The 14,845-nt window shown below is 40.5% G+C and overlaps 2 long non-coding RNA genes across 2 annotated transcripts in view; one reads left to right on the top strand and one right to left on the bottom strand.

Annotated features, from left to right (window-relative positions):
* Positions 1-463: 463 nt before the first annotated feature.
* Positions 464-14,845, bottom strand: part of LOC145653819 (uncharacterized) — a 35,732-nt gene continuing 21,350 nt past the window's right edge. The window contains exon 3 of the long non-coding RNA XR_014120009.1: positions 464-619. This is a non-coding gene — a long non-coding RNA (uncharacterized LOC145653819). The remainder of the gene's footprint in view (positions 620-14,845) is intronic.
* LOC145656947 (uncharacterized) lies at positions 12,196-12,680 on the top strand. The gene is made up of 2 exons (XR_014122627.1): positions 12,196-12,396; positions 12,527-12,680. It is a non-coding gene; the product is annotated as an uncharacterized LOC145656947 (long non-coding RNA).

The following is a 14,845-nucleotide window of genomic DNA, read 5'->3' as shown; positions in this document are numbered from 1 at the left end:
GTACGGTCAGTCACAGCACATTCTGAGCTGCAAATGACATTACATAAACGAAGCAAAGACAAATAGAAATTCACAGGTGACATGTGAATGCCATTCAGCAGGTGATTTGCAAGCAAAGAGAGTGAATATTCTCATGAGGAGCTTTCATCCTTATCAAGTGAGATAGACATGCCTGAAGAGCGTTTTGCATGTGCTGAGTGAATGTCTGATGTATGACACATGCAGGATGTTAAACAGCATTTATGAATGTACATTTAGTGCCTGTGTGCATTATGCTGTAGGATGCAGTCAAACCCCCCCCGCAACACTCTGCATGTAAAACGCCTGTTTTTTCAGCTGGCTGCATGTAAATGTCAGTGTATGTGTGTGCATGCTCTGCATACATAGAAATTATCTGCAAACACACACACAGACAGACACACACACACACACACTCAAATGCAAATTTCAGGAAATGCAATATTTATTCCCAGTTCTGTGTTGTATGCAGCACTGTTGACAGTGGCCAACGCCTCACCATCACTGCTTTATATCACACTAATTTTAGCTCAAGTAGGTCAGTGAAGTCATTCTCCCTCTTCCCCACTCTTCCTTTGCTCTCCAGTTAGTATGCTCCACTCTGTGAAGAAGGGAGAGAGTGTGTGTGTGTGTGTGTGTGTGTGTGTGTGTGTGTGTGTGTGAGAGAGAGAGAGAGAGAGAGAGAGAGAGAGAGAGAGAGAGAGAGAGAGAGTTATTTTGCAATTACTCATCTGAGGCTGTTTGTGAGGAATAATTTCTGCCGCTCTACCAAGCTCTAACAAGCAGTGCCCATGACAGCCTTTAAATCCGTCCTCATTCTATCTCCTATTTCTAGAGGAGGACACATATTTCTCTCTCTCTCACCCTCCCTCTTTCTCTCTTTCTCTCTGAAAATTATGTGTAGATCCAAGTTTTGTGCAAGTAAATGACACAGGGAAGCTACTGATAATTAGTCATCATAGTTAACGTTGTGAACACTACTCACAAACTGTTTTTATGCCTAAATAAAGGACTTTTAAAACTCAACTCCCCCCCCCCCACTTCCTATCTCTTTATTTCCAGGCTCTGTATCATTCTCTTCTTCCCACCCTCTCAGCAGCCGTTTTAACATTTCAGATGATCTTTAACCTCTAGCCTGCGAGAGCCAGTCATGAGAAGCACTTTGTCATTCTTTCTCTTCGTTTACATTTCTTCATCTTCTGCAATCCATCTCTCTCTGACTCTGCCATTTATCTCTCTTGTTCATTTCTCTCTCTCTCTCTCTCTCACTTTTTCTCACTCACTCATTCTCTTGTTGGCTCTCTCTCACGTTGGCTCTCCCAAGTATTAAGTCCACAGTAAGCTTTTATTGTCTGCCAACCATAATGCTCACTGCCAGCATCAGTTACCACTACATTCATTAATCCTCATCAATATTCATTATCTCTAGTGCGCTCACCTTTAAGAACAGACTTAAAGCAGTGCCACCAGACTTTCTCCAGCCTCTTTTACTAAACTGCACCATCAGACCTACTGAAACAGCATGTCTGGTTTCAACCTATAATCCAAAGGGGTTTGTAGACTTTGCATACCCAGAGCAAGAGAGAAGTAAACGCTTGATTTTATTCCAATTGCACCAGCTAATGGGCAGAATAACTGCATGTGGATAGGTGTGCACATTTTTAGGAAATACACTGGATTATTTTATTCCCATATTACTAAGGCAGTGCCAACCACCTAATCTGTATTCTGAAGTAGGCACATCTTTGTGAAGAAGATGTAAAGGAATACACCCCATGTAGGACTAAAGATGTAATCTGAATGGGCTTGTACTACCATCAGGTCAGGTCAAGTTGGTATATTTGTAACAATGTACATCTCCATAATATTTTGTGATTTTTTTTCTGAATTGATATGCATGCAGGCTATCAAATTCAAAACTGAAATTGAATTTCAGTAAAATGATATTTAACACCAATATCAACAATTATATTTTGCAGTTACAGTCTTCTCTCTAATCAAAGGTTAGTAGTTAATTTTTTTTTCATTTGATTCACATTGATTCGTTTGATTCTAGCCTGTATTAAAGATGCTTTACAGCCCCTGAATGTAAATGCAGAGACTCTCTCTCTCTCTCTCTCTCTCTCTCTCTCTCTCTCTCTCTCTGTGTGTGTGTGTGTGTGTGTGTGTGTATCTAGTTGCATGTCTCCTGGTCCCAACCGGGAACATTTTCATGTAACTAAAGATGAGCATAAAAGATTGCCTGTATGGCAAAAGCCCAGTTTGCTTCGCACAGAGAGTTCCCAAAGTCCAGCCAGCACATAAAGCTAAGCTAAAAAGTCCACTTTAAACATCACCACAAAGCCAAGCAGGGAACAACGTTTCCCTCTGCTTCCAAACCCTTGGCTTGACTGCGGGAAAAATATGAAGCTTGCGGCAGCCGCTTGACTGATGACGCCAAGCTAAATCACTCTACTTCCTGTCGCGCCCCTCGCTGTGATGCCGAGGTTGTGAATTATTATGATGCATTATTACACTCCAGCACTACATGACATCATGTTGTCTGCCAAATTATGCCTGAGTGATGGGTTTATCTCATTAATTAATCTTGCTAATTCATATGTCGACTTTGTGTTTTTAAGATATACTGAATTTGTAAGTGCTGGTACACACAGAGCTTGTGTTATCCAAAGAAGAATTACTTTGTTTTGTGCTGCATTGGTTTGTTTGATAGATTATGAAGTCTTGTGTTTTACAGTCCTCAAGTGTAAGATATGTAGTTTTATTCCACCAGTTAAAGACAACTGGTGGGTGAACACCCGTCTAGTTGCTGTCTAGAGTCCCCTTACAACTGGGCATTTTGGAGAATCCATGTATGTGGGGAAACTGAAATTTTAAAATACATCTCCAACCCTCTTTAGTTGTCACCACTTTTCACATAAATTGCTTTAAAAACATTGCGAAGTTTCCATTGTTTTTAGGTAGCTACTACTGGTTACAAATAGGAAGTAGAAATTATAAATTGCACACACCAACACAGTAGGTGTCAGGACCATATGCGTTGACTTCATGGAGCAGTTGTAATCTGATATGTCGGAGGATTCATGGCCAGTTCAAGGCCTTAGCTAAAGAAACGAAGCACACTGCACTGCCCCTTAATGGTCAGTAACAGCAACAGCAGCAGAAATCACCTCCCATCCCCCCCACTGGTCGCTATGACCCAAGCTCACCACAACAGGACATTCTATGCAGCGAGAACTGTGTCATTTTTTCTACTGCATATGAAATCCACATTGTGATACAGAGGCAGTGACTATATCATTTTGTGTTAAATACACACTAACACACAATAAATGCAAAATGTTTCCTTTTCTTTACAATATCAAAGAAACTTATCCAGGCAAACTCAAATACATTTAAAAATAGCCCATTCGTCTACAGATATCAAAAACTGATGCTGATGCTGACTTTACTGCAGGGCAAAAGGAATTATCATGTATTTTCAAAACACAGCTCTTTTGCATGCTACAATCAGTAATATTCACAAACTGCAGTAGGCATTATATACACGCACTATTTGTACTCTGGGCAGTATACAGTGTTTCAGTCACTATGAGATTCTTAAAGAAACACACTTATTGTAGGCATGCCATCCATGCATCATATTTCTCACCACACTGTAAAATACAGTAGATCTCCTTGGAGATGCTACGGTAACTGGGTCACCTATGATGCAAACTTAAATATGTGTGTGCGTATGCTGGTGATACACACCATTACCACAGTCCGTCGGAGACTTAACACATATAGAACTCTAACATGACAGTGTGTACCACTAGAAGCACCCTACTCAGCATTCTAGCATTTCAGAAGCCAAAAATATAATTTTATAAATCCCCCTTAAAGATTTTGTTGGTCTTTTTTGCTTATAATACCAAGCATTAGCTATGCTATGACCTGCATGCTACATCTGTACTAGATCACTGCTCTAGTTAGTAACAAATGCTTTAAGCTATTGTTGTTCGTAGACCAATTCCACCATGTCTGAATAAGAACAACACTACATAGATGTTTACAAATGTACAAAGCCTACTGAAAAATGAACAAACGTTAGAATACCATCACACAGCCGTATGTAAAGATGTACAAGCTAACTTATCATCTGATTGGCTTCTCAGTCTCACTGTGACATTTGTTTGGCTTGGAAATGTCTGCCTATTCAAATGGTAGTTCAGGGTTGGCTGCAAATGATAGGCCAGGTTTTGCTTTTTCAGCAAGAGATCACTGATTACATTGCTGCAAATCCTGCACCTGCTAATATGTCGGAAAGCCTGTGTTCTTCCGAAAGGCCAGGAGCAGCCCTGGCACTGCTTCGCAATTTCAGCAGCAAAACAGAGCTCATCTGCCATGCTTCTGTTCACAGAGAATTTCATGGGAAACTTTGAACGTGCACCAAAACTATGCTTCAGAATTATGATTTTGCAGCAGTGTGCCTGAAAATGAACATGACAAACAAACAAACCAAACCTACAACTCTATCCAATATATACAATACAGTACTAGCTCAACAGTCTCATGACCCAGTTAAAACAGACAGATCCCGTTGAGAGAGATTAACAAATTATGAAATTATCATTTACCAGTTCATTGGCGTTCTGAAACATCAGCCTACAGGTGACAATTTTTTTTAAAGTATTACTTTCTTCACTTTTTTTGAAAACGTCATTTACATCAGATTCGTTATGTTTCTGTATGTGACACTCAGATTTGGAAAACACCCTTTACCTGTAGTCACCCATTCATTGTCATGAACATTCGCACTTCCTTGTTTGAAGTTCAAATCGTTTGTTGCCTGTTTATGAATTGTTATGTATTCATGAAATATGTTGTTAACTTAAATTGGCCTTTGCCCATTAAAAAAAGCTAAATATCAGTAATTTCTTACTTCATCATTTGAGGTCAGAACCTTGTGCTGCTAATCTGGGTTATCAGGATGTGGCCGGGCGGTGCTTGTCCTTGATGGGTGAGAAAGAAAAACGTCTGCCTTTGCAACCCTGGCACTAATTAAACCTTCTTTCAACAGAAGCTCTCCACGTGAGACCTGTTACGTCTTTACTCCGCACAAAAGGCCCAGAGAAAACTGGGTGCAGGCTTGTCACTCACAAAGTGAAAAACACACACAGCTTCTCCCCTTGACGGCTTGCCCGAGCGAGTTCTGCCAGTGTCCCATCCAAACAGGCCTTTAGCAGGCTTTGTTCTCCCCCGCCAACACCGAAAGGTTGCTGTTGACTTTGCTCCAAGCCGCGGTCCCTGTATTTATCCAGGGCGTCTCATTCGATGGCGTTTTTCTTCTTTGCCTCTCGATCTGTCTTTTCTGTTGCCATTCGTGTTTAATGAGAGGGTACAAGTGCTCATTGACCTCCGTGAATGAGTTGTGCCAAACCACAGAGCCTTAGAATAACTATCAGAATTGACCTGCGATGATTTTTGTCCACCACATTTTGTCGGATTAGCTACACCAATGCAATTCAAAGGCAGATTTGCTCACTCACACAGCGACACATTGTGCCTGTAGCTGCTGCAGGCTTACTCTTGTTAAAACACTGATGAAAAGATAACAGACTTATCTTTTGGGGGGGCAAGTAGTGTCAGGTCATGAAGCAAAATATTAAAGCTTATTTAATTCTCATTATTGTTATATTCACTCACATTCACTCACATTCTTTTTCTAAGTCATTCAAGAGTTTCAAGATGTAAAAAGGCACTATTTGTTATTTAAGTGTGTGTCCAATAAATGCTTATGTAAACAGCCTTTTTCAATTCAAAGGATATACACCCAGACTCACTGACAATCCATAAAAAGCTGATCTGTTCAAAACATGTAATTGTGGACAATAATAAAAAAAAAATTTAATGTAATATAATGTCAATCTGGAACAACCAGTTAACATTAATGAGAATGATGAGTGACACATAGTTTTCCATTTTTTTCTCATATGCTTAGTGCTTTAAAGCACATTGTTGTTATTAATTGCTTCAGACCACAATGCTTAACTAGATCAGTGGCTGTAATAAGCGATCTACTGCATAAAATCCCCACTGTCCATCACTCATTTGGAAGCAACTTCTGCCCCTAGTGGGAAGCCTGAGGAACCAAACATCCTGTACAACTGATAGGAAAATTCAAGCCTGTGGTTCTGAGACATGTACATGTTTTTGCAAATGTCCTGATCTAACATGTTATATGGGCAAAACTTTGTCAGTGCACATTAAATATTGCCACAAGAAGGTTTATCTTGCATTAGAGCAGGGACATTTGTAATGGTTCATCACAGTTTCAAGCAACATGTAAAGAAATGTGCAAAGAACATCTGAGGAACCATCTTCTATCTAACCGAGTGACGGAGATAGGTATATCTATGTGGCCGGTCAGGTGCTCCTGATAAAAAAGAATCCCCCATCGTCTTTGCTAGCAGAGCCTTGAGGACAGATTGGTCAGACCACCCAGCCATCCGCCTGCAGCTCGGAGCCGTTCCAGCAGGGTTTTCTCTTTCACTGCCCTCCTTTACTCTGTCCCTTCATTTTGTCTCTCATTTCCAAACCCGCCAACATCCCTCAGGATGGGTTACATGAGCGTGCGCTACTGAAATATGGAAAAGGCTCGAAGTTTTCATTGAAGGCTTTTCTGGAGACTTTTCAGTGGGCTCATGCCCTGGGGAGGATGCGCGATCCTCCGCTTAGCATATGTGCTAGCCGCGTCGTTAATCATTAGCATCGGGGTGCACTCGCTGTTGCTGTATCTTTACACACAGTAGCTACTTTTATAATTCCCCAGGAAAGAAGAGGTGACTTGAATTTATCTAGCAGAGGGATGAAACTGCCACCATGGAGAAAAGTAAGGCAGGAGCAGAGAGCGCCGGGGGGGGGGGGGGGGGGGGGGGGGGTCATGACAGACATGGGAAAGTATGTATTTCTGTCCCAAAGCTAAATATAACTCCCTGTCTCAGATTCTCTCTGTCTGCATTCATCTTCCTCATGAGTTTTAGTGTAACTGTGGGGCCATAAGTTTCAGCCTGGCTGACATGTGTATGCTGCAATGTTGGAAGATGTTCAAGTCAAAGCCTGTCCCACTAACCATAGATCTCCAATCAGGCCTTTGGTCAGGGGCAACGGTAGTGGGTAGCTAGAGTGGAAGGAGGGAAGCTGATTTGTGGTCAGTCTGATATAGAGAATTGTTACTGTGCTGTCTGGCTGTCCCACACTGCCCCTGCTGGTTATACTTCATTATACTTCATTTCAAGGTCCTGGTCCAGGTCTGGTACTTCTACTTCTACTTTTCTTTAAGAGTCTAAAGTCTGGACAAATAGGCACACTTTGATTTTTTATTTTGATTTCCTTTTTAACAATGTGTTGCATAAGTCCTGATATACTGAGAAATACTGAATGGTCTACATATTGCTCTCCAAAGACAGAAACAGGCTTGGACACTGGTAATTAAAGAATACGGATTTATGACATATTGCCATTTTATCATTTGATCTGAAATAAATGTTACTTAATTATTAGGTTTACTGATCTTAAAGTAATCTGATCTTTAGTGATCTTAAATAAAGAGTTTGCCTGCAGTATACACTGAATGCTAGATATCCCAAACTGTTCTGCAACAAACATTACAATTCTTCATAGCTGGTTAAGATTATATGAACAGGCTGAAATTTCAGATTATGTCACACTTATGTATGGAAGCGCTGTCAGGTAAATATATAATTATAATAGGCAAACGCTTACAAATGATAAACGTGTTCATTAGATCAAAGCAACATGTACATAACATGTACATATTGTCCTTCCAACAGAGGCCTCCATCTAGCAGATGGTGTTTATCAATTCAGAATGTAATGTCACGCGCTATGTCTTATCAAAATGACCACAAATGAACATATATTTAATTACCATAAACTGCTTGGAAAATGTATCTAAGTAACTAACTACCTTTAAACTGCTTCATTATAATTATTAATTAATGAATAACATCTATTTTATTGGCAATGACAACAGTTAGTAGATCAGAATTTGCCCTTTAAAACATTTTATTCAGCCCCATAATATTCATAACAATCAATCACCACACAGTTCGTCCTTTGAACTGGACAAAAAACATTATCAAGGTACTTTGCTACTTGGCAGAAAAAGTAACTAATTTCCAATTATGTGTTAAACATTTAAATTATCATAAAGAAACATATAAAGAAATGTAGCTATCTTGGTTACCTGCAATATACTTTGTGTGTGTGTGTGTGTGTGTGTGTGTGTGTGTGTGTGTGTGTGTGTGTGTGTGTTTGTGTGTGTGTGTGTGTGTGATTCTAAGTAATCGCTTACATGACTGTTTATTGGTCAAATTTACCTCAGCGTCTTCCTTTTCTGTGGCCCCCTGCTCTGTCTACATGAACCCAGCAGTCTGCAGGAGATCTGTTCTGGGCTTTTGCGTTCGCCCTGAGACAAACGATGACTTTGGGAACTTGTGGACAGTTGTTTATGCAGAGAGGACATAATTCATTTCTCGGTCAATCAGGGGCGAGATAACGGCTGAATAATGGGCAGAAAATACTGATGATATCTCTAAAGCTGTTTGCTTTAAACGCTTGTTTTAGAAGCAAGAGAAAGAAAAGAGAAAAGAAAACAGAGGAGGCTACACTTCTCTTATCGGTGTGCAGACTGGAGCTAACAAACGCAAAAGAAACACTCAGAAGGTAATCAGTGCTTTACAGAAAATGGCCATGAAGGAAGTAACTTAATACCCAGTATGTAATTCTGCAGGTACACGTGTGGTCCCAGCATGCTAAATGTAATAAATGCTTCCATTTGTTAGCATTTAGGGGCTTTCAGAGGGGGAAACGCAGCGGCTTTAAGTGTCTGAAAGGTTTGTTTCCACAAAAAGTGCAAGGGTCATTATGCTATAATATTTCTGGGTTGAGCAGGCCTGTTGACTTATTGTAATATTTGCCCCACATCCAACTGGAATTAAATATTTATACTGGCCACTTTCATATTGGATGTCCACTGAGAGAAACATGCTTCTCCAGCAGCAGGAGACACATTTCCATGCCCTCTTATCTCACCTGTGCCAGACTGCTGCTCCCACTGTGTCTACTGGCAGAAGCCCCATTAGAATTCAGCATGCCCCTCTCTTCCCTGGTTTATGGCCCTATTTAAGATTAAGAGGAGCTCAAACCAAACCTATTTATGGGCTAATTAATGGTGCCCATTACTTCAGTCTACTGAAACAAGGCTACAGAATCTACAGAAAGCAAAACGCTGAAATATGTCTTTCGGGCTGAAGGATGCTATGGGGTTATAACACAGAGCTTCCCACTACTCTGAAGATGAAAGTCCAAGGTAATATGAGGAGGTATCAGTAGGATATAGACAGTCTGCTTTCATTTTCTGCAAAAGGATGGTGAGCAGAAAGGGCAAATCCATTCCTGGTATCTGGTGACACAGTGTCAGCACGAGCAGTGCCTTAAGTGATGCCTTATTCCTGTGAATGGGCACACTAATTATTCCTGGGTAGTTTTATCGTAGCATGCTTGAGATAAGTAGTGGAGTAAACCCCATTGTGTAAGGCTATGGATTAGACTTTCTGACCTACTTATCCCCTGTTTTACCCCTGTGGTCAAGTGCTCTTCTTATGGTTGCGTCCGTATCATATCATAACACTCTGATAAGGCCCTGTCCAACTCTGTATCATTTGACAACAGTTTATTTATATTCAAGTCAGAAAACACTGATGTTATATATACAGTCCAGTATGTACAAGACATAATCTTCATCACTTTTGATACCATGAGCGTTTTTTAAAGGAACTGAGAACATGAAAAGAGGAATATGAAAAAGAGCTAAATATGTGAAACAAAGTTTTCATTAGGCAAAGGCCTAAATGTTCAATAAAATGAAAAAGGTACAAACATTTGTTTGTTGCAATGCAAATAATGTAAAGCATTCCAAAACTAATTCAACGAAGGCAGTGAAACAGTTAACATGATTCCGAGTAGACATGCTGTTAGTATTGTTTACTGCACTGCCCCCTACTGGTCTCCTTTAAGAATTCTAAGCCCTTCAAATCACCAGCGCTTCTGTGGCTTTTGTCTGATTGGCTGCACTTTCTTCAGCAACCAATCAGAACTGACAGTGTTCTGATTGAAAAATGTCCCGCTGAAGGTGGATCTAATTGGAAGAGCTCCAGTTTGTAATGTAATGGCATATTAATGGATGACTTCAAAATATGAATTAACCTTTGTTTATTGAAGTGCTTTGAAATCATACAAGAATGCATGAACAAATAAAGAGAAGTTGGATATGTAAGCACACCCACTATGTTCACATATGCACTATATAATGTGTGTGTTACAAGAATCTATAAATACAAATTTGTTTGTGTTGATTACGTATTTTTTTCCACTGCTTGCTCAAGATGATTGCAGACCATAAACATGTTAGTGTATTTGTATTGGTTCCACCCACATATAACAGTCACATACATCACAAATCATGTGTGCTTGTGGTGAGCTGTGTGTGTGTGTGTGTGTGTGTGTGTGTGTGTGTGTGTGTGTGTGTGTGTGTGTGTGTGTGTGTGTGTGTGTGCCCGCCCATGTGTGCAGCACTGAGGCAAAGACCTGATGGTTTACAGATTCATCATTTGGGAAGCTATATGAAACCAGTTATGCACAGATGCATTTCTGGCGTGTGTAGAGCTGCACAATCCCTTTATCTTCACTAGAGTGGGAATGGGAGGACAGGGGTGTGGAGGAATAGCAAGACAAAGGTTAGTGGTATTATGTGTGTGTGTGTGTGTGTGTGTGTGTGTGTGTGTAGGACAGACAGGTTTGTGGTTGTACACAGTATGACTCAGAGTGCAGGAACTAGGCGGATGTGCGGAGCTGAACCCCCTCCCCTGTGTGATTGGCAGCTGAATAACACTCCTGCTCTCCACTCATCACTCCACTCCTTTATTTGCTCTTCTCCCTCCATCCTCTCCATGGGCTACTGCAAACATGCATGGCCAACCCCCCACGCAGACATACAAACACACTCACACCTATATATGTAGATAGGTGCAAGAACTTGTGCAACAACTTCCCAAAGCCAACACATTCAGATTTAAGTGCAATGTACACAGGTGCACACATGCTTCAAAAAAGAAGCATCCAAATTTGCACACGCGCGCACACACACACACCTCTCTCTCTCTCTCTCTCTCTCTGTATAATTATATCTATATATATATATATATATATATATATATATATATATATATATATATATATATATATATACAGGTGCATGCCCACAAGTGTGAACAAAGGCAAGCAGACTAACAAAGGAGTGGAGAGAGGTTTGACCTTTCCAGGTAAACACTCACCACAGAGGATTTGAGTGCCTCATGAAGAAAATGTGATGTGCTCCCATGTGATGTGCTACCATGTGCAGCAAGGCACCCCCCCCCCCCCCCCCCCATCCATTCTCAATACTGCCCCTGCACTCCTACCACTACTGCAGTATTAAATATCACCTCATCTGCTTTTCAATTTTCTACATATTTAGTTTCTTACTTTCTTACTCTATTCTCTACCAAAACAATTTGACTAAATTGTAGTGAACGAACGCATGGAAAATACCACCATCTGTTATTGTCAAATAAGCAAATGTTTAGTTGATCTGTTTAAAAATGGTGTAAATGAAATAGATGAAGATGCTGTCCCAAGTGACTGGAGCAGGGGCACAACTGAAGCTTTGCCTCAGCTAGATTTTAGTAAAGTTTGTGACTGTCTCCACATGCCTCACTTCCGCTTCCCAACATGTTTACACACAGCAAATAACAAAAAAAGCAGGTAACAAGAAAACGGCAGCTAAGAATCTGTTAATAAACTAAAATATTCATCGTAGCAACTAGGCCTCGCGTTCCCTCGCCCACTCCATTCGTTCCCTCGCGTTCCCTCGCCCCCTCCTTACGGTCTCCGAATATTTCGGCACACATTCATAAACGCCTCGGCCTGAGCTTTATGGTTTGGAAGCGAGTTTCATGTTTCTGAACGAGCTTGTTTGTTTTAAAAACACACCGGGCGTTCCCAGAGGACGTAGCTCTGAATGACCCAATTGAAATGCCGGACGAGGAGAGCAGCCGGGCGGCTCGTCGTGCTCGCGCTCCGAGACGGAGAGCTCGTTGATTCCAGCGATTAATTTTAATTGCATAGCTAATGCTGTTTACAGCGCGGCTGAGTGGTGCGCAAAACAGCCCAGGAACGCTAACGGGCACACTGAAAAGTCGGCACGGAAACCTCTGATGGATATTGGCTAGAGCGAGTGGCTAATTTGATGCGCAAATCTTGCCATTAAAAGAAGGTGAAAAGGAGAGAAGGGATAAGCCTGGAGCGCTAATGCCAAAAGGGAGCATATTGCTGCCCTTCCAATTAACCTTTGGGTTTACTTTTTACTGTACACAGCTTTCTCATTTTGCCTTTTCTTTCGGTAGGGCGAAGAAAACAGCTTTTTGTGCTGACTGCGAAAGGAGAAAATAGCTCTTAAGATCTGTCAGCTGTGGTCAGACAGCTCCCGCATGTCATCAGGGAAAATTTAACAGCGGCTAATAAAGTAGCAGCACAAACCAGTCAAACACAGGCTATGAATACAGGTGTCTGTGCCCATGTCTATAATGTGTGTGTTTTTCTGGGCCCTTTCTTATGCAGATCAAGATTTTTTTTTTTTTTTAATTTTGTTTACTTGACTGCAGAAGCAAGGTCTGGTTAATCTCTTTTGAAATGAGGAATGTAATGATTTACTGCCCCTAGAGGCCAACTACGCAAAAACAACCTCAACCATTTTGAAGGTGGCTTTGTCCACTCTAAAGGGTTTAACAGTGTGGAACCAGGAACTAAGCCTGATCGAAACGTAAAGGACGCACCGAGTAGATGTGCCTAATTTTCAAAACCGTAACAGCATATTGCAAGCTGTTTTCCTCTTCTAAACACATTTCACACACACACACACACACACACACACACACACACTCCCTCACTCTCTCTCTCTCTCTCTCTCTCTCTCTCTCTCTCTCTCTCTCTCTCTCTCTCTCTCTCTCTCTCTCTCTCTCTCTCTCTCTCTCACACACACACACACACACACACACACATGTTTCGGGTTTTCCCTAGTCTAGACACAGCTTAAATAAATCTTCCCTCTTTGCGTGGAAGGCATACAAGTGTAGGTGGTAAGTTGAACGTCAGCAACAGTACAAAAGACCACCAAGATAATGCTACCTATTGCCTGTCATGAAGCCTGTCTAGCCAGATAGCTAAAACATTAAGTGTTAAAATTAACATTTTATAATTTTATAAAATAAAATTCACAATTAAAATTTTAATTAAGAAATAAGTGGGCATTGGTGTTTAAATCAGGTTTTATGAATTAAATTAATCTGATCCTTTGTGTGATGTAATACATTTGAATTTATTTAAAATGTAAAAATGTTAAAATGTTTTAAACATCAAGGGCCAAAATTCCAAAAAATTAAATCATATTTTTTTGGAGTTGCCAAATTCACTCAAGACTCAAACGTCAGATTCTATATTTTTTTGTATATTGTGTATTTTTCGTATTTTTCCCTGAGATCTTCATCTTATCTTTGTTTGTGACCTTTAAAGCAAATTGAGCAACTTGAATAAGAAATTGAAGAAATTAAATGTTAAAAAAGCTTATTAAATTCAGTTTAATTACAGTCACAAGTTAAATAGTTTCATTGATATTCACACCAAGATTAAAATATTGATAATATAATAAGATAATCATTATCAATCGTTAATAAATGATAAATATAAAATTCAAAATGTCAGATGCTACCTGTCTATACACCTTTTGCTTTACCAAACTGAGTGCTTTGGTTGAATATTTCGGAGAAGTCAAACTTTCCCCAAAGTAGTCAAATGTCATTTTACACTTGGCTCATATTACACTGTTACACTTTCTTTGATAGACTTTTATTCTTTAAAGCTGCTGTAGGTGATCTGTTTCATTCTTATGAGATTGGCAGGCATATGCTATGACAGATGGTAAACCTATAGGGCATCCTTGCACTCTGTGTTTCCGGGATCTCAGCCCTATCCATCCATCCTAAGGAGCATTTGTTTTCTCCTCCCAGTGTCAAAAGTAAAGTCTGTTTTGCTTTCTTCTGAGCCCAAAGCCCCCAAGCCATTGGACTGACTCTTTTGATTCTGACTCTTTTTGCTGGCACACACACACACAAAGGTAAACACCTGGACCTGCCCACAACTAGATCTATTTATTAGGTGTTGTGGGTAATTTTCCCACAGTGTGTGTGTGTGTGTGTGTGTGTGTGTGTGTGTGTGTGTGTGTGTGTGTGTGAGAGAGAGAGAGAGAGAGAGAGAGAGAGAGAGAGAGAGAGAGAGAGAGAGAGAGAGAGAGAGAGAGAGTTGATTCCTTTTCGGTGTGTTGTATAGCTCTCTCTAGTGGTTCAAGACATAAACTCCCTCTCTTTTTGGCAGCATGTTATAGCAGTACCTTCTTCGTATTATCCTCAAAGTGACTTAAACATGACATAGTTCCAAAAACACAATCTGGATGTCTTTCTACACAGTATGCTAAATTAGTAGGCTAGGAAATGATATTCTTGAAGACGAACAAACAATGAAACAGAGAAGGTCTGGCACAGGACTCATTCTGTCAACTCCGACGCTTTGAAGGAGTGTGCACTCTCATGCACTCTCACACCCTGCTCTTGCACTCTTCCCGCATGCCTCTAGGATAAGTGCCTACAAAGGGCTCGCTACTAGAGTTCCAG

Source organism: Electrophorus electricus, chromosome 3 (assembly GCF_041902795.1).
Source record: "Electrophorus electricus isolate QZ-2024a chromosome 3, ASM4190279v1, whole genome shotgun sequence".
Classification (NCBI taxonomy): Eukaryota; Metazoa; Chordata; class Actinopteri; order Gymnotiformes; family Gymnotidae; genus Electrophorus; species Electrophorus electricus.
This window is presented reverse-complemented; position numbering and strand designations above follow the sequence as displayed.